We start from the raw sequence: 20,371 nt of genomic DNA, 5'->3' as shown, positions 1-20,371 counted from the left end.
TGCTTTGAAAAGCCATCACTTTAAAATGGGCCGTCCCTCTCTTTCGTTTGGTCGGTTTTCCCCTGCTTCTGTTTTTGTTTCACGCATTGGCGCATTGGGATCCTAGGATTCAATGCGCCTTATACATTTGGATTATTATAATAATTCATATCATGTATGCCGCAATACCAGGTTCAGATTGCATAATTCATTGTTTTTCCCAAAAAGCAAGTACTGTCCAAACCCAGCCATACATGTATTCATATATGCAGTCAAAGATGTATTTGAGTAATTTCTGGTTTAAATTGAGATCCCTTCCATTTATAACTCACTTATCCTCCGCCATTCCCAAGTCAAGGGTCCTATATAATGACCCAGTAGCATATCTTGAAAACTAGAGCCAATCAACAACTCTAAGCATAATTCTCATTATCAGTGACCCAGAATTAGTAAAGTTGGACGACATTTATTTCGGAAGCATTTTGGCTGTAGAGCAGCGTTATTAGTGCGAGAGCTGTTCCGCACGCAGTTGTAAAAGCTGTCACGCCGCGCTGCCGAATTTAAATTGTGGATGGTGGTGGTGGGGGAGCGTCAAGGCTGGCTTCGTTTCAAGAAAAGATTTCCCGTGATTTTGTTTTGCCGCGGTGTATTTCGTAGCCCCGCTCCCGCTGGGGTGGGTAATTTGCGAGCACGCGTGTCGGTGTAGTGGATTAGGCGTGGTTGTACTCCTCATTATCAACGGCTGGAAATGGCTCTCGTATTTAGAACGCACGAGTATCTTGGAGTTGTTTGTTGTTGTTGTTAAATGTGAGCTTTTATAACGGTCCGTTTTAGCGATTGAGAAGCAGTCTCGTAGACTGTGTGTACGCACCCTCCTGGCGGAATGAAATGAAATGGAAATGACTGACTGTGTTTGCTTACCCCGAGCTCTCATACTCTGATGGTGCATTGTCTTTGAGTTGTGCGCCTTTTGGCGTCATCTGGTCCAACACCATGTAAGACTAGGCTCTAAGAAAAGCCGTCTCGGGTGTGGACCAATCAATTTCAAGGACAGTCCATACATTATCAGAGTTGTGTTTATTGTTTGCATTCCGACCGCAAGTATTGTGGTCAATGCAAACATGACTCCTTGTAAAAAAAAGGTGTCAGTTTTGTTGCCAGATAAAAGGGTAAACATTTTTTAAAATCATACTTTGCTACTGGCAAAGGAGGTTCCAATGGTGTGTTTGTCTGTCCATGTACTAAACTCACCGCACCGCTCACCAACACCAGCACTCAACTCACCACACCGCCCACCAACGTCAGTAACTAGACTCAATTGCACAGCTCACCGATACCACTGAGCCACACGCGGGTAGCGTTTGGACGACGCTGGCCACCGAGAGCGTTTGCACCGCGCACGACGCCGCTGCCGCCTTGCGCAGTCAAATCCACCCCCCTTCTGTTACGATGGAGGCTCCCTCAATGGACTGGCTTCGCGAGCTTGTTCAGTCTCTCCCGTAGGGGGGGACGCAGTACTTCTATATTTAGTCGCATCTACAGTGCGTATAATGTCATGCGTTTTTGTATCTGCACGCATGTATGGTGGGTTTGTGTGTGTTCGTGTTCATGTCTTTGTTTATGTGGGGAGCGGTAGCGTAGCGGTGAGTGCGCTGCGCTATGAGTTCGATTCCCGCTCATGGCCAACACCGGTGACGATTATTCGAGCCGGTCCTGGGCGTCACCGAGGTCGACTCAGCCTCAATGAGTACCTGGTGCGGTGTATAGTAAACATCGCCACTAGGGAGACAAAGGCGGTCGGGCGTGGTGCTGGCCACCCACCCCCTCGTGTACCGTTCAGGTCTTCATAGGTGCTGCTCGCTAACAGCACTTACCCTAAAAATCTGTTAAGGCTACACGGGGGGTCTTTGTATTTCTTTATGCGCATGTCTATCAGTTTGAGGTTCGGTATTCAGAAACACCCGGCATTCATAAACACCCCCCCCCTCCTCCACTCCTGCTCATGTGAAACATGTCTCTGGCCAGATCATCTCTCCGAGTAGTCTGCCACGATGAAATCGCATAGCCCCGATTATTTTCCCGTAACCGTACATCGTTCATCGGACGTCGTTTCATTTCTCAGTATTTTCCAGGACGGTGGCAATGTGACGAGTAGCAACAGCCACGGCGAGAGGGACACCGGACGTGGTATGCCGGGTGTGGAAATCGTTTTCAGGTCATGACCTGGACAAACTCGGCTGATATCAATCCCTGGTTCTCAAGCCAGGGAGGGACGCGGCCGTGGTGTATCGGTTCTTGCACCGGACTTGCAACGCAGAGGTCATCGGTTCGACCTCCCGGCACGGCAGTGAAATCGACGGAAACGTTTTTTTTTAACCGCCCACCCCCCCTCCACAGTTCGTCGATCGGCAGGCCATGTGCGGTGAGGGGGGGCGGGTAAAGCGTGGGGCACTTCCCACACATTCCAACACCTCAAGCAGGCGGGGAAGATGCCAGTCAACGTGCCACCCTCCACCAGAGCCGCGTGGGGGAAAAGCCGCTCTGGCGGCACTGGCGTCACTGGCGCGAGCGAGGCAGTGCGGCGGCTGTGCTTCTACCCTCGCTGTAGCTGGAGACACGCGCGAAATGTTTGCCGTATTCTTCGGTTCTTTCGGTAAAGTCACGTAGATAGAAAATAAAAACAAAATTTAATTAAATGAAAAATTAAAGCAAAAAACCCATTCACATTCTTGGGTCTTTCGGTAAAGTCACGTAGATAGGTTCAAAGAAAATAACAAAAAAAACAAAAAAATAATTTGTTTTCTTTGAACCTATCTACCCAAGAATATGAATTCCTGCAGTCACGAAAGCTTCAAGTCTAAATTTAAATGTTTGCCGCTCCGAATTATTCCCCGACACACGCGGGTGGGCACCGCGCGGGCAGCGACCCCCACGACCCCCACGACCCCCACGACCCCCACGACCCCCACGCCGGCGGCCTCGCCGCGGCGCTAGCCCTCGCCCTCGCTCCACCGAGCGACAGTGTTGCGTAATCACCCCCTTCATAATCCCGCACCCCCTCCCCCAGCCCCCACCCTACAAGAGATGTAATATCATTTCCATCCGCCGACGCTGAATGTATATTAATTGTATCATTATATTATCAGTCTTTCCATCTCGCGCACTTCACAACGTGAATATCATTTCTATTCTACGACAGCAAATGATATTAATAATAATCACCACCATCCTACACTCTTTTCCATACGCCCCACAATGTACATTTAACATCATTTCTATTCTACGACAGCAAAGGGGTGCTAATAACATCGCTAGCATCCTCGTTTTTCCGTTAAAATAACGAGTGCGTTTTCCCCTCAATGGCACGTGCACACAACGTCACGTGTGCCATTGTGTGCACGTGCCTGCACCGTGCACAGCAAGCAAATCGCTTACAGCGTCGCACCGCTGCGTTGTGGGGCGGCAGCCTCTGCCGCACCTTTTTTTCTGCTTGGACAGCGACGTGGCGCGTTTCGCCGCTTGTTGCAGATGTTCACGGTTCGAATCCGGTGCGCACGTCTCTAAAATGCACTCCGCATCTCACCTATGGTCTTGACGAGATAAAGACGTTCACCTCTTGCTCCGGACTGCGTAGGTTTTCGTGGCCGTGCGTTGTAGCTCCCCGGGCTGCGCCACGTGTTGTTCGACGCGAGGTCCAACGTTTCGCTTCACGCGCTGCGAGCTTCTTCAAGAACTGGATAGAATTGTCCGACAAAACAGGGTGCAACCCGAAAAAACCCGAAGCAGATCTTCACATCATCCTGCAAAACGTTGCTGCTGTTCCTCCATTCAACATCATCGTCACCATCATCATCATCATCATCAGGCGTTGCATGAGCTCAGCGTTTCCCCGCGGGTAGAGCGATCGAGTCCGGCGCTGCTGAGTAATTCATTTTCTCCACCGCCGCTGCCACCACAGGCGAACGATGGATTGTCGAGAGGGCCCCGCGTGAAACGGCGGGTGCCTTATGAGCGGAGCGAATGGTGGATTGATTCCTCTGCGCCACGTGGCACTATATCACGCCGGCGTGACGGAGGCCGCTTGCTGACCTCCGGGTTCCAAGGTTCATCGCATCAAAGCGCCGTCCTGGCCACAGCTCCCTCCCCCCTGCGAGACGGGCAGCTTGGGGTGAGCGAGCGAGCGAGCGAGAGAGCGAATTCAGCGATGGTTTAATATTGTTTGGCACTGCGTTGTTGGTGACCGTGGGGAAGACCTCGGGCCAGATGTTGGGACACCGTGAGGGCAGATCGTGGGGGTCGCTGCTTGTTGCCTCTGCAGCAACAGCAGCAGCAGCTGCGAGGTCTGACGGAGGGCAGAGAGCGTCGGCGAGGATGTGCAGCGGTGGCATCAAAACGGCTTTGGCAACGTTGGCGACATATCGAGCTGGCTTTTGTTTTTGCTTGGGCAGGGCCGTGTTGTTTTCACGGGAGTGCTCTCACCAATGACATTTGAAAAACAAGCAATATTCATAAAGCAAGCCGAAATCGGCTGATGAGATCTGGAAGATCAAAGCCTAATATAGAGTTTACATGTTTAAACAAATGCTGTTGGATTCTTCTAGAAGGCCAGTAAGCCGATTGACTGAATACATGTCTTGTTTTTTTTTATGTGGAGATATAGAATGCCCCACTACAGTGCTCGGTGAGGTTTTATACAGCGCTGTTTGTGCTGAGTAGCCCTTGGTGATGAGAGGGGGCACGAACCAACAACATCTGACACAGCACGATACGTTTAATAGGGCCTGCATCAGCTGATGAGACCCAGGTCATCACAGGCCCTCGTTTTTGCGTTCCAACAAACGCTGCTCGCTCGGCTTCAGTCCGGAAGGCCAACAACGTTTTACTTTTATGTGGAGATACGGCATGGAGGGTTGCTTTATATATTTATTATATTTTATTAAGATTAATATTCCGTCAGAAAGGAATGTCGCTTGGAAGCCGTCAGCCATCCACGGATTTCATTTAATCACTCAGAGACGGGATTCACGACCGCGAGCCACTGTCTGCCGTCTCCGCCGCCAAATTAAGTGCGAGATGAGTCGTATTTTTTCAGCCACGAGGTTTTTTTTTGGTTGTTGTAGCGCAAGCCAATAAAGGCGGATTGAAGCACTTCCTCCTCCAGCTGAAGACGGCAACGCAACGGGATCCAAAAAAAACCACTCGGGCCAGAGACTGCAGGACATCTGTGGCAAAAGAGCTTTATAGCTCATCGGATTCCTCCAGTATAAATCAATATTCTGATCTCTTCACAAGACAATTGTTGTCCACGCATGTATATATATACACCACAGTGCATTTGGAAGAGAGAAAAAAACACGGAACGAGAAGCCCAGAATGATGTGCATCTTATGATTGCGGCTTTGCTGTTCAATAAGAATGTGTTTTTACATGTCATAGTTTGACAATATGTAAAGTCAGTGGATACATTTAAGACCATATCAACAAAACTGAGGGTGGAAAGGTGGCGCAGTGGTTATCGCTCACCGCTGTAAACCGAGCGATCCGAGTTTCGAGTTTAAATATCCCGTCCGTCGCGGCTAACGTCAGCGGCGAGCAATATCTAAACCGGACCCTGCCACCCTCTTTTCACTTACCAGCGCTGACCAGCGCTGACTAGTTTCAACACAAAATATATGCGAGGCCTTCACCTAGCAGTCGATTGGCCAAAGGGGCTGTAAATTAAAGAGAGAGAAAGAAGAAACCCACAAACGGATGGAGCATCCTCCGCAAGGTGCCCATTAGAGCACCATAACCGAGTCCCGGGGCCATGAGCTTCCGCAGTGGATTAAGATGCCCTCCCGTGCCACTGCGGCGGGGCGAGAGTGGAGCGGACCCCTGTGGAGGCGGCAGCGGTGGGGGGGGGGGGCAGGACCGGATTAATATTTTGTAGGCCCCTGGACTACAGGTACTGTGAGGCCCCAGTAATATTTTCAAAGGGAAAACAAATTTAAGGAAAAATAAAAAATAAAATTTTACAAGGCTAACAACAAATAAAATGCAGCATTCACGAATTAAACAACTTTTCACTTAATCTCTGGAGGCCATACAGCTGGCGGAGGCCCCTGGGCTGCAGCCGCGTGCCTTAATCCGGCCCTGGGGGAGCGACGGGAGATGGCGATAGGGCCTCACTCGGTACGTCCTCGCGTTTACGGCTGAGCCCGTAAATCTCCGCCGCCCTTGTTTGTCCGCCAGGCGCCGTGAGCGCAACGTCTTAAAATACCAATCCGTCAATTTGCGGTGGCGGTGTGTGTTTTAATGGCGCCTGTGAGGTGCGATGAGATTGCTTTGCAGATTTAACCTCGGGAGGTGAGCGTTTTGCTCTGAAAACACGAGTGTGCAGAGCTATCTAGGCAGCGGTTCGCGTACGGCACTTTGGGGGGTTGTGTACGGATGCTCCCACGTCTCGCAGCGGAATCCAGACCCAGGTCGTGCCGCGATGTCGTTTCTTCAAAACCTCTGGCTCCGTTGGCTCAGCTCCCCCCGCTACTCTGCCTGCCGAAGCAGTGTTCGTTTAGCTCAGTCTGACTGCTGATGAAACAGAGAAGGCCAAAACTAGCGTGGTATTTGCTCGTTTGAACCAATTCTCTTCCCATGCTCCCCTTCTTAGCGGCATCGCGATTGTCGTACGTAACATCGAATTAACAGGGTTTTAATGCATGCCATGGTTAGCTTACACTTCCCTAAGATCAAATAAATTATGAACAATCTATTCCCCCCCCCCCCTTCTGATTTAGCGCCGCTGACCACTGTTCTCTCTTGCGCGTTTGACCCCGCAACATCGCCAGCGAGGTCAACCGCGCCGTAGCTCGTCGGCACAGCCCGCACGGGGCACGCGGCTACGGCTCCGCTCGCCTTCGCCGGTGCGACGGCCCGTGGGGGGATCACGAGGGCCCGGTCCATCTTGCCTGAACCACAGAGGTCGCAAACGGGTTTTGATTCCTTACCCGTACCCGGTCGCACCAGGGTCGCAAACGGGTACCCGTACCCATACCCGGCCGTACCCGTATCCTACCCGTACCCGGCTGGGTACGGGTAGGGTATGGGTATCGGGTACCTGATTGCGACCTCTGGGATGAAGCCATGTTGCAGGCGCGGGTGGGTTGATTCTAGGAACTTGAATTGTGAGAAGAGACAAGACGTTGGGAAATGAGTGACAAACAGTTACTCACCAGTGACTCACGGTCTACCCGTACCCGTACCCGGCCGCACCAGGGTCGCAAACGGGTACCCGTACCCGTACCCGGCCGGGTACGGGTAGCAGGGTATTGGGTAGGGTACGGGTATCGGGTACCCGGTTGCGACCTCTGCCGAACCGTGAACGGGGGGGCTGGCCGGGTCCGTTGTTACGGAGTCGTGGAAACGCAGCGAGAGCGCGCTGCAACCTCGGCAGAGGCAGTGACGAGCGATGTTCCCGTGTCCCGATGGGGCGTAATTAGCAGCAAGGTTTGGGGGGGGGGGGGGGGCATCGAGCCGTGGAGGAGCAGTCGCTTGAATTTTCTCACAACTGCTCTTTCGCCATCGGTAACCCAAACAAAAAAGAATGGATGTGCTTTGGTGTCGACCGGCCTTTAGCAAGAGCGTACTTTTCAAGAAAGGTAATGCAGCCATTGATTCCTATCGATTGTTGCAAGTGCAGCTCATAAGTGCCGATGTTGAATTCTTCCAATCGACCTATCTGGTACATTTATTTTCAATTAGCTTGTGCGTTTTGTAGCTCTCGGTGCGTGTTGTTCGGCGCGATGTCCGACGTTTCTCTGCATGCGCCGGGAGCTTCAGAGTTCATGAAAAAGCCTCGGTTGCTGGAAAAGCTTCACGAATGTGGTGGTGGGGAGGGGTGAAACGTCGGACGTCGTGGGGAACGACGCGTGCCACAACGCCGAGAGCTGCTCTGCGCAACCGGGAAAACCTTCCCCGGCGTGCGTTGTGATTCATAACGAGTTCCTAGTTGAGTCCGATTCTCGTGCAGGGTAAAATGCCATTGTTTGACTTTAGCCCTCCGCCACCCGACAGAGGAGACAATCAAATGAAGTTGGCACGTCCATGGGCAAATATGCCAAGTGATGTGTTTTTTTTGTTGCTTTCAGATAATCCGAAATGTTGAAAAGCAATCCGTGTTTTGAGAGTTTTTCTTCGACGTTTCACCGAAGATTTACATGAGCCTTGCTAACGCCTGATGCTGGATGTAATCCCCAGCGAAACGTCGGGTATACAATTATTAAAATATCAATTGGCTTAATTGTCCATGAAGTGACAACTCGAGTCGATTGGCTCTGTCGGGTGGTGGAGGGCTTTCGTTAAACATTCACATGACACATACACGATGCAACACAGAATAAACTCACTATGAACCACAATACTGGTCGTGGAAGTCCACGTTTTAAAAGTATGTATTCAAACCTTGAAAATAAATAGAAACATATTTACATTCGGGTAATTTTAAATATAGTCGCGCTCTGCAGACAATGTTGTGACACAAATCTCCAGCCAGCCTGCAAAATAAATGAATAATAATAAAGTATCCGGACATTAAGTGGGCCTCACTGGAGCTCCATGCTGATTAAACATATTAGAATTAATTTTAATATTGATATTCGTGCAATGTCAATCGAGAAGATAATAGTACTGTACGTTTATCACAATGGAATCTAATTCTAGATTTGAAGCTTTCGTGACTGCAAGATTCATACTCTTAGATTTTTTCGGTAAAGTCACGTAGGTAAAAATAAATAATAAAAATAAAAATAATAGACATAATAATATAAATAAAGTTAATATTTTATTTATATTATTTTATTAGTTATCTATTATTATTATTTATTTTTACCTATATGACTTCACCGAAAAAACCTAAGAGTACAATAGGATCTAATTACTGTAGGTGGGGGGTGGGTAGAGTGGTGACGCCGAGGTTAGCGCACTGCGCAATGAACCCATTCTCTGAGTTCGATTCCTGGCCACGGCTAACATCAGTGGCGAGACGTATCTGAACCGATCCTCAGCCCTTCACCAACGCACGCCAACCCTTAACCAGAATGGTGAAGTATAGTCAAAGAACCCCTCACAAAATGACACGGCATTGGGATGCCTTCATCCGCCAGTGGATTGACCAAGGGCTGCATGTTATAAATATTCGTGCAACGGCAATCTGTAAATTCAGCATCGGCCTCGGTCAATCCACTGCGGGATGATGAAGAGCTCCCCACCAATCCGCCCCAATCTCTTGCGGTGCTGCGATGTAATAAAGCGGCAATACAGGACTACAATTTTATTTTAAGTGGCTCTGATTAAAGCCTTCTCTGTAGCATCTGCAGCGAAAGGGCTTTGGGCCTAAAAGAGAGCGCATGGGGGGGAGGGAGGGAGCAAGGGATGCGGGGGTTGCATTCCGTGCGTGCGGCGTATTCTGAGCACCACGGTTGCACGGCAAGGATAAGAGGAGGGGAGCTGGCATCTCGATTCAGATGTCGGAGCGATGCATCCGCGATCGCGACTGACAAGAGGCGAAGGGTCAACCCGTCTAGGCGGGGCACGACGGGAGTAATGAATAAATGGGTGCGACAGCTCGTCTCCTGGACAAAGTTTGGGGCAGCCTTCCTCCTCATCCTCTTCGTGGTGGTGATCGGTGTGTGCGCGCAGCACGGCTCAATCTTCTCGTCTGCCATTTCGCAAATGTTAATCATGCAATTTGTTGCGTGCTTCTTTTTAAAAGCAGAGAGCAAGGTGCCTTGATTGTAAAACAAAACAATTCACTTTTAACACCACCGATCACTCGGGGTGACATTTTAGGGCGATGCAGCTGGTGTGTGTTTGTAAGGCGGCAATGGTTGCTGCACGATTTTACAAGAGAATTAAGTAGATTTATTTTTCCCAAACACAGGCAAAATCTGACCGCTGCTCCTCCTCGTGGACAACTAAGACGGCCGCTTCCAATCAGATCACAGACACATGTCACATGAGTGCCCGTGGTCGTGTTATGTAATCAGATGATCGTTGGGGGGCATCCATCCCACTCTTCAATCAACTCTGTTCTCCTTGGCCAGACACAACTCCGTCGCTCTTTGCCATCGCCGTACCAAGTGGCCATAGTTGCTTAGATGAAATGTAAGCTGGACTCATACTGGTAGGAACCTCCTGGTTACACCAGCCCACAGGGGATTATTATGTCCGTCGTGCAGGGTAGGGGCTGGGTGGGGAGGGTGGGGCTGGGTGGGGAGGGTGGGGCTGGGTGGGGCTGGGTAGGGAGGGGCTAGTCACCCGGTGGTGCCCCTATAATACTCAACGTTTAACCTACTCACGCCGGCTTGTGCCCGCCCTCACAGTCGGGCATATTTGCGGAATACACCACGCAGCCGTTGACCCTGGCCATTGACCGAGCAACCCAACGTTCCTACCAGTTTTCTCCGCAGGAATGTGTTTATCATCGTCCTCAGCTGTGGGCAGTCCACTGCTGGATAAAGGTCTCCCCTTCTCTCACGATCCTGCGATCCAAGAATTTACCTGGCAGCTACGCGCGAGCTGATTTCATTGCTCCGTCTCCTCCGTGGACGTCTCTAGGACACTTGCCAGCCGTCCCTTGTGAGTGCATTGCCAGTGACAAAGCTGCCAGCAACTTGGCTTTAACCTGCTCCGGTGTATCTTGGCCCGAATGAATTGGATGGGTGGCTCAGGTGGCTGCTGGTTTTATTCGGCTGCTAAGCCACAATTCGTAAGCTCCTTTGTTCAATGTTTCGGTTTGGGCCCCTGGTCAGGCCCTGCTGCTCGGGGAAGAAGCTCTTGCTGTACAGTCAGCTCGTTAGGTGAATCTTGACTTAAAGCTTTCGTGACTTGCAGGAATTCATATTCTTGGGTCTTTCTGTAAAGTCACGTAGATAGGTTCAAAGAAAATAACAAAAAATAACAAAAAAACTACGACGTTTCGATCGCAACACAAGCAATCGTCATCTGGAGAAAAAAATGATGACGATTGCTTGTATTGCGATCGAAACGTCGTAGTTTTTTTGTTATTTTCTTTGAACCTATCTACGTGACTTTACCGAAAGACCCAGGAATACTCGTTAGGTGAGTTCGTTAATCTCATCACGGTCTCTAGCAGTTGCTAGTTTAGTGTTTGTGTTTGCTTGTGAGCAGCTGGTCAGTTGCATGACTTCAGACGTACACGTCAGATGCTTTAAAGCTTTGTGTAACCGTTCGAGCATAAACGTGGGTTATGCAATGCCAACCATTTAGGGCTTACATTCTGATTGAATTAATTTCTGCATCAACCGTTTAGGACTCACATTATGATTTAATTAATTTATTCATATTTCTTGATAAGGGAGACACGCTCCCCTTCAGTAAGACACTCTGCATGAATGATGAGGGTGGCTTTGAAATGTTGCATCACGAGGTTCCCGAAGTTGTGGAATTTCCAAGCGGTGAAATGTGATTTAATGTGAGTCTGGGCCATACCTGATCTCCAGCAACTTTGAGGATTTTCTGCCTGACGGTTGATGTGGCACTGACGAATGGTGTGGGCCTGGTGAATGGTATAGGACTGGATGTATGTGTAACTTTTTTCGCACCGTACGTAGCCAACCGTGCTAATAGGAGGGGCGGGGGAAGGACAACAAACGTAAGCTCAAAACCATTCACCGTGGTGGATGGTATGGGACTGTGATGGACGGTGTGAGGCTGTGATGAAGGGCTGATCAGGGGAGCCTGATTGTCTGATTGCAGAGGCGTTTCGTGTGAGATGACGTGACCTCCGCCGGCGATCGTGGAATTCCAAGCAATATAATGAGCTTGGCCAGGGATTCATTTCTCATGGAATATTCTCCCGGTCGCTGATCGACTGCTGTCGATGGCACGTGGCTGTCATCCACAGCCATAGCGAGAGGGATACTGGACGTGGCGTGGCGCCAGTTTCTCAACTATTTTTTGTTCACCACCATGTTGACAACATGATCAATTCTAGATTCCGACTTTCATCCCTTAATTGGATCAGTCCATCAGATCGCCAGGATCAACATTTGACGATGCTGAATTTCATTTCCTCGCCTGTCTTCTCGTTTAGAATTAATGAGAGCCGTAAAAGCTCATTGAGGGGGAAAGTGGCGATGCGGTGGTTTTCGCATTGTGTCATGACGCCAGATCCTGAGTGTGATTCCCAGCCATGGCCAACATCGGTGGCGAACGGAATCCTGAGAAGCTTCTGGGCCCCCACCGTCATCAATCCGCACGGCGAGATGCGGCAATCGAATCACGGGGATGCAGGGTGCGGGTTGTTGGGGTCAACCCTTCCGCCCCTCGTGCTTACAGCAAGACACCATGGTTTTTGTTCTTTTTGACACTTTCGCACGAAATGTAACATGGATCTGAGAGTGAGCATCCACCAACAAGAAACGTTTTTTTCGTTCTCATTCATGAAGCGGTGCACATTTGTGTGGCTCACACATGCGCCCAAGCCTCGGGTCTCTCAGTTATCTCAACGTAGCTACCAAAGACACTAATTTCCAAACAATGGCCCGCTACCTCTCTCGCCACCAATCGGTGCCTCCTCGCCGTAATTTCCTCTCTCTCTCTCTCCGCGGACCAATGTGGATATCCGCGGAGCAGCGATGAAGATGCGGAGCAGCGATGAAGATGCGGAGCAGCGATGAAGATGCGGAGCAGCGATGAAGATGCATTGCTGGGTGAGCGTGTCCGGCGAGCAAATGAGACTGGAGAAGTGGCCGAGCTTAGCCATCGGAGGGCAACGCCCGTGGAGTCGGTCTCTCCGTGCGGCTCGCAGCTCCGCTCGGCGCGCGTCCCTTTAAACGGAAGGGCATCGCACGTCGTCGGGAGGAGCCCGCGACGGAACGTTGAATGCACCGACCGCTCTCGAGTGCGACCTTTCCAGTCGCTCCGTTAAGCGCATGTAAGAGAGTGCAATACAATTAGGGATGCTGCTGTGGTGTAATTGTTAGCACACGCGATCCATAGGTCGCTCGTTCGATTTGATCTCCTGGCGTGGCAGTGTAAACTACGCTGCAGCTTCCTTACGTCCGACCTTCTGCCTCTGTCCACCCAGCGGTACAAATGCGTTCGCCGCGGTAAGTCGATCGGCAGGTCACGTGTGTTGGGGTAAAGCGTGGGAACCTGCCGCCTCTGCCGAGACATCTGTCCAGCGTGGAAGAGCAAGCCAAACACCCTCTAGAAGGGCTCTGTAGAGATCCCTCTAGTGGAGACCATTTCTGCAGCAGAGGCGTGGAGGAAGGTAACAAGAGTTCGTGCAATGTGGATGCAGTGATGTAGAGTGGCGAGATTGCCACGGGCCCTGGCGCAAGGAATGACATTGGGCCCCCTGTCCTGGACTCGTGCGGAACATGGACCTCGGTGCAGTTGCACTGCCTGCACACCCGATATCGGCGACACCACAGTTGGTTTCTGTGAATAGCGTTACAGATTTAGATGTTTTTGTTACAAAATATGGACAACGATGACGCACGAAAGTCAGGCGCTTTGAAGTCACGTGCTCTGGCAAACGAGGTGTTTGGGGACAATGGTGTCAAGTCGTACAAGCTATTTTTAAGATGCTTAAAGAGTCAGCGTAGAGCTGAAAGGACCCATCTGAAACATTCACTTTGCATGCAGATTATATACAGGCGGCGACCCTGATTGTGACTGCGTCTCGAGACGCGTTACTCACATCGTGGTGGCACGCACATCTCGGAAGAACGCGTGGGGTTTTTAGCGCGTTCGTAATTAGGGCGGGGAGTTTGGGGGCAGCGCGCTGAGCAGCCCAGAGACAACTTTGTGATAGGATAGCAGTTGAAGGCTCTTCAAAGAGGCGGTCGTGGGCAGATCAGGAGAAGGGCTTGAGATTTGACTTGAACAACGGAAGGGTCTTCGCAGTGCAGACGGCCGCGGGAGGCGAGTTCCTCCCGCTGAGTGAAAGTTGACGGGAGGATTTTGACAGCGGGGTTTTTTGGTTGCTGAAGCGGAGAAGCACGTGACGGTAGTGTAGAGCACTCCCGATAGAAATGGAGTTACTGCGTGCATACTCAGCGCTGGTTTGTTTTCTTTCGCCTATGTAAATCGATCCCAATATAATGGCAATTTTAGTCAATTGCTTTTCAGTGGGATTGCCCAAACGTCCCGATGCAGGAGCCCTCCATAAAAAAATAATTTTCAAATGCAGTGAGGTGTTGCTGGGTTAAGATAATGGTCAAGATGTCATTCATCATCGTGGTCAAAGCCGTTGATGCCACCACCACCACTGCGCGTCCTCGCTGCCAACGCCTCTATTCCTCCGCCGGCATCCGCCACTACTACTGCTGCCGCTGCTGCCGCCGCTGCTGCCACCACTGCTGCCACTGCTGCAGCCACTGCTGCTGCCACTACTGCCACTACTGCTGCCGCTGCTGCTGCCACTGTTGCCGACGCCGCCGCTGCTCAGCAGACAACGCGGCGACCTCCAAGCTCTGCTCTGACTGTAACCCGGAATTATATATATTTTTAATCGGCAATTATATTATTATCGCATTGGTATACATTTTGCAAGACCGTGAAAAGCAAAACAAAATACCAACACACTTCATAAAACTTGAAAATTGCGTTTTTATCCTCGAACCGAGATAGCTGGTTTTTACTCCGAGCGCCTCGTAAATGTTGCGCGTAAGCCTCTAATGAGACAGTGCGCTGAAATACTTCTGGATGCGGTGCTTTGACACGAGTATTATTAAACCACGGAGTTCCGTGCAAACAAGGAGGGGTAATGAGAAGACGCCGGTAGAGCGCTGCTCGGAGTGAGCGGGGTGAGCGTTCAGCAGCGACGTCGGAAGCAGCACCCGCCGGCGCTGTGATGATTCCATTTCGACCGCTCGGCTCCCGGTCTTCCCAAAATCATGAAACCAGCACGTGGCGCTCGGCGACGCCCTGGCCGATGTTTTTTGCCGAACACATTCTGGAAATGTCGCATTTCGCGCAGACAACAACAACAACAACTCCTGAAACGTTGGACGATGCCACATTTTGTTGGTGGGTGCCTTGGTAAGCAAAAAAAAACAAAACAACTTCAAGTGTATAAGAAATACATTGGCAGCGTTTCAATCACGTAGCTCAAGCTACTTGTCAAACTGTGTTTCCGTGACATGTCTATGTTTCTGTTTAAAGGACAGCATAAATAGACGGTGGGGTTTTTTTTATATTAAACATTTTTATGCTTGCACACCTCGTTGCCAACAGCGCAGTGCCTTCAATATTTCTTTTGGTGCAGTTGGCTCCGCTAAACTTTTTAAAAATATTATTCTTTGATGCAACAAACAAACTAAAAAGTCGCCAATGCTGCGGGATTGTAAGAATCCCATGAAAGGGGGCAGCGAAGCACTCGCGACTGACACTCCTCCTCCTCCACTGCCCCACGTCTGTCGCAGCGCGAACACATTTCCGTTACGGCCAAATGCCAAAAACCTCGATCCACCTTCCACGTCACGACACCTCGGACCAAATGGTGGCCCCGCGACACCAAGAGTGAAAAGGGATTAAAACGCGAGGAGGCTTCTATCGTTTAGCGACGAGGGCGCCGTGAGCAGCTTAGCACATGAGCCAATTGGAGCCTAAGCCTGCCTCTAGCCCTGACCCTAGCATCGCGCCTGCCTCTGCTGCTTCTCCCCTCCTCCTCGGAGTTGATGGGGCGGAGCGCACGGGGCCTCCACGGCATCGAGAGGCACGACGAGACGAGATGACCTACTCGAGAGGAGACGGGTGATGAGATCGAATCATGTGCAGGAGTGAGATGGAAGGTAATATGGGACAATTATGGATAGCGACAGCGTGGAATGGCCTTCATCCAGCAGTGGATTGACAATGGACTGCTGCTGATGATATCACTGGAATACTTCTATCATACTCTCCCAAACAGTTTTTTTTTGTCACAGTCCCACAAAAAGCCTTCAATCTACTGTTGGATGAAGACCTATCCATTGGGGTTTGATCATACTTTACCATGCTGGTCAATGTATGTTGGAGGAGGGAGGCCCAGGACCGGTTCACATACCACTTGCCACTGATGTTAGCCGTGACCGGGTCGCCAATGAAAAGAGCCTCTTCACTCAACTGGGCCTTGCATGAGATAGTCTGCTTGACTTGGAATTTAACTAGGATACCTAGCGGCACTATAATGCCTTCGTTTGAGCCGCTATCAAAGTACTGGACTGCCTGATCGAGCCAAGCCACTACATTCACAGATGTCGAGGCGTGAGGCTTCGTGTCACCGGTGCAGCTATCGAACGTGCAGGCAGTGCAACTGCAGCGAGAGGCTCGGATTGCTGGAAGACGAAGAGGTGGGGGGAAGTCGGACAGGGACTGGGTGGGGGGAAGGTGCAGGGGGGGGGCTCCGGTTCATTCCTTGCACCAGGGCCCACGCTCACCTCGCTACGCCACTGGGCGCACGCGGCTGTGGACAAGTGGCGTGGTGAGGACTCTGGGAAGGGATGGGGGGGGCGGGCGGTCTCTGGAGAGATGACGGCGCTCGCTCTCCTTCACGAGTCGCGCGCTGCTCCCTCGCGATTGACGGCGTCCGCGAAGGGGCGGCGTGCGTCACAGGACCGACGCGGATTCATTCGTCACGACCCGCTCTCGTCAAGCACGCGAGTTATTAACGCCGCACAGCCGGAAGAGCTCAGTCCTCCCCGCTTAGCGAGGATCCGCTGCTGCTGGCGGTGGTGGCGGTGGTTGCGGCCGCCCGGGCATCCGTCTGCGTCCCCGCACGACGGCGACCATGGAGGGTCTGTAACTTCGCGCCATCGATTATCCTCCGGCGATCGCAGATCCCACCGACTGCTTTAAGCGCGATGCGTGACGCCCCCAGCACCCCCCCCTCCTCCCCACGAGCCCCCCAGTCTCTACACCCCCCCAGCCCACTCCCGCCTGACCAAGCCAGGCGACCGGCAAGGCTGTGATCACGTAGGACCGCAGCTGAAGCGTGACTGAGCGGTTACACGGATTCTCCAATCTTGTTCGATTAGATGCGCTCAACGAACAGAGGTCGAGCGCGCGCGCGCGCTGGTTGGTCGTGCTGCTGTGACTTGTGGCTGTCAGCTCCGTCGTACAAAAACAAGCGAGACGTTGCAGGGGAGAGAATGACAATCTCACAATAGCCGAATAGGGGGTGGTGGGGGGGGGAACTGCGTGTGACCACGTTGCTCCCGAGTGGCGCGTTGTTGCTGTTGTTGTTACTGCCGCCGCTGTTATTATTATCGTCGTTATTACGCAATTGACGAGAACCCGTGTTAAGTAATGTCCCGGGAAAACAAACAAACAAAAAGACCATTCTGGGAAAACCAGGACAGGTGACAACCCTTGCTGTGACACCAACGTGTCCATGTTGCCCCACCACCCCCCTCGCCAGCAATGTGCCACGCTCGTGCCCGGTGTCACCGCGTCCCCAGCGCGGCGTTGGCAGCGGGCAAACCGCGGCAAGGTCGGCCTGGCCGGTGACCCCCGGGCTGCCGATTGAAGCCCCGCGGCACTGAGCCGCGGGGCTCAGCGGCTCTGTGGGAGGAGGGGAGGGGAGGGGGGCGCTGTCACAGAGTTTACGAGCATTATCCGGAACGATTATTGTATTTCTAAAAATCGCAATAGCGCAAAGTCAAGGTCAAACTCCGTTTAATTCTGACATGACGAGACGCCGCGGGCTTGCGAGGGGTCAGCAAAGGATTTTACGGAACAGGGTCGTTCGTTTTGTCACGCTGCCATTTAAATAACACTGCGGTCGCTTCTACAAAAGCCTCAACATGTGTCCCCTGATCTGATGGAGTGCTCCGTAGCTCCCAAGCCTGGCAGATATAAGTTCATCCTCACAGCCTTTTGGAGAAAACTATGAAATGTACACCAATTGCTTGGGTGGTGGCAGTGGTGCACAAGCACAATTGACGCAACAAAAACTCAACACATCAACACCGTGGCCTTAAAATAAATATATTACAGATGTCGTTTCGAGCAATGACCCTTGTACATAGCACATAAAACCCTTATTGCGTTTTCGGTACAACGCGACAACACGGCAGAGATCTGCTTTTGGGAGCGACTGCAGCTGGAGCGGAGGGAAGAGTGAATGACTGATGCCATGTGTGCGTGTGTGTGTGTGCATGTGTGTACGTGTGTGTGTGTGTGCGTGCGTGTGTGTGCGTGCGTGCTTTGCGTGCAGGGAAATGACGAACTTAAGGGCTGCGGGGACGTCGCCCGTGTGACAGCAGGGATCGGCAGCTCCGCACGAGTCCTGGATCTATGACAAGGTCCGCCGCACCCCCTGTTGGCTGAACGTCTCCACTGAGCCCGAGACTCCGCGCTCCGCCATCATCACAGCGTTGTGGGATGCTGTTGGCATGAATGACGCGATGCAAAAAATGAACGTATAATTATTATCATCATCATCATCATCATCTCCGTTCATCCCGTCCATCCCGGTGTGATTACCACCGGAGCCGTCACCAGCGCTTAATTTCAACCGGGCCTGTTGAGGTCGGCATAGATACGGAGAATGTCCTGCACCCGGCACACCACATCCAGTTTACCTCTTGCCATGGCTGTGGCTGCAGCTCGCGACGCGCCACCTACTTCAGTCCACCGGTGACCCGAGAGGAAATATTCGGTGAGAGTTTATTCCCCCGGCAATCGCCAAGGCTATTTTAGCCGACGCGATATAATAATTATCGCCGTCATCGTCGAGCTCGCATCATAATCATTGTCATCTTTGTCAATCGTCATCAGCAGCAGCAGCAGAAGCACTGCCATTATCCTGTCCTGCAATGTTAAATTACATGATGACGACGATGATGGTGATCGTCTTCGTGATTGTTGTTATTTCCGTTCACGATTGTGGCCTAATCACAGTCTGCCGCTCGTCAGCTGCTACGCCGCGGGGTTCAGGGCTCGGCCGGGTGCCGGGATTTATCGCGGAAAAATCTGCATGCGTCCACTGTCAGATTGGGGGGTGGGTGGGGGGGGGGGGGTGCAGTAGAGCTATTCGTGTGGGGGGCCCAGTCTGTCTGTCGTGTGGGGGGCACCATCGCAGCGATTTGCCGCTCAGGAGGAGGAGGGTGAACGTGGCTGGGCCAAGGGGACGTTTGGTGGCGCGGCGCCCCCACCCCAGTGACCCCCACCCTGGCAGTCCTCACCCCGCCGGCCCCCACCCCACCAGCCCCCTGACACCAGGGTGGGGAGCGTCCGCTGATGGCATCCTGCAGCTCGAGCCGTTGCCCCAATCGCGCCCCCGTAACCCTTCCTACCTGTAACCGTCACGCTGGTCCACGTCAGCACAGAGATGAGCGGCAGGGTGGCGGCGCAGTGGTAACACTCGTGCCTCGCTAGCAACAAGGGCCTAGGTTCGAATTCCAACTTGGGCGTCTTTTTGCTGTGGCGTTTGTATGTTCCCCCCCCCCCCCCTGTTCCGCGTGGGTTTCCTCCGGGGTTCCCCAAATTTCGTCCCCATAGCTATAAACAAAGCGTACAATATTCTTTGGGTCTTTCGGTAAAGTCACGTCGACAGGAACATCCTGAGATCGAGCCTCAAGGCTGCGCGAGGCTGTCCCCGGGGGGGCGGGAGGTGGCGGTGAACGAGCGGAACCATCGCAGCGAGCAGCGTGCGGCCGTCGTGCCACGGAGATGCGTTCCTCTGAACGTGTGCGCGGTCGCGAACACAAAGACGAGAGATAAAGAATATTTATATTCTCTCCCCTCCTGTCCCTTCGCAACGCCGGCAGTAATTACGCAGCGGGCGCACGGAGCTGAGAGAGCAGGGATCGATGTCTGTGCCGTTGCATTCCTCCCCCGCCCGTCCCCCACACCAGCAGTTCAAATCCATTAACAGTGGAATTGATTCCTGGGTCCAGCACATCACATCGCCTCGAACGTACCCGGGAGGATAGAAATGAATTTCTGGGTCACTTGATCCATATTTTATTTCACAGCCGCTATAATAAATGGGCTTCTGTTTTGTTTCCTTGCCGATTAGAGGCACCGAGTGATAACGCGCTTTAATTGTTTCTCGGGCGAGTTGCGTGGATTACACGGACTTGTAACCGGGCAAAATTCCAAAAGTCCCAGCACTCGCCGTTAATCATTGGGCTTAGGACTGTGGGTGACACGGACGGGTCGCGACTCGCCGTAATTGCTCCGCCAGCCCCCAGCCGCTGGCTCCTGCACGACGCGCTCCACGCGGGAAACTAAATTGACAACGAAGAGGGGGGCCTGGTGAATCAGGGGCGGCCAGAGAGCACCGGACAGACACCCGCTCGGCGCCGAGGTTCGACTATAGCGCCGGGTTCTCAAGTGACATGAGTGTCAGCATAGTTCCCGATAGCTGCGTGACAAATGTCCGTTGCATTGATGGGATGGT

The 20,371-nt window shown here is 52.0% G+C and overlaps 1 protein-coding gene across 11 annotated transcripts in view; it reads left to right on the top strand.

Annotated features, from left to right (window-relative positions):
* RIMBP2 (RIMS binding protein 2) overlaps nt 1–20,371 on the top strand; it is a 96,811-nt gene that overhangs the window by 39,590 nt on the left and 36,850 nt on the right. For 10 of the 11 annotated variants that reach the window (XM_061561837.1, XM_061561836.1, XM_061561835.1 and 7 more), the window contains exon 2: nt 18,182–18,269. The gene's annotated coding sequence lies outside the window, so the exon portion shown is untranslated. Of the gene's footprint in view, nt 1–3,917; nt 4,148–18,181; nt 18,270–20,371 lie in introns of those variants that run through there. The other variant, XM_061561829.1, reaches the window with a different exon arrangement.

Source organism: Lethenteron reissneri, chromosome 28 (assembly GCF_015708825.2).
Source record: "Lethenteron reissneri isolate LAM-NWPU_2019-01 chromosome 28, ASM1570882v1, whole genome shotgun sequence".
Classification (NCBI taxonomy): domain Eukaryota; kingdom Metazoa; phylum Chordata; class Hyperoartia; order Petromyzontiformes; family Petromyzontidae; genus Lethenteron; species Lethenteron reissneri.
Note: the sequence above shows the minus strand (reverse complement) of the source record. Positions and strands in the feature narration are given on the sequence as shown.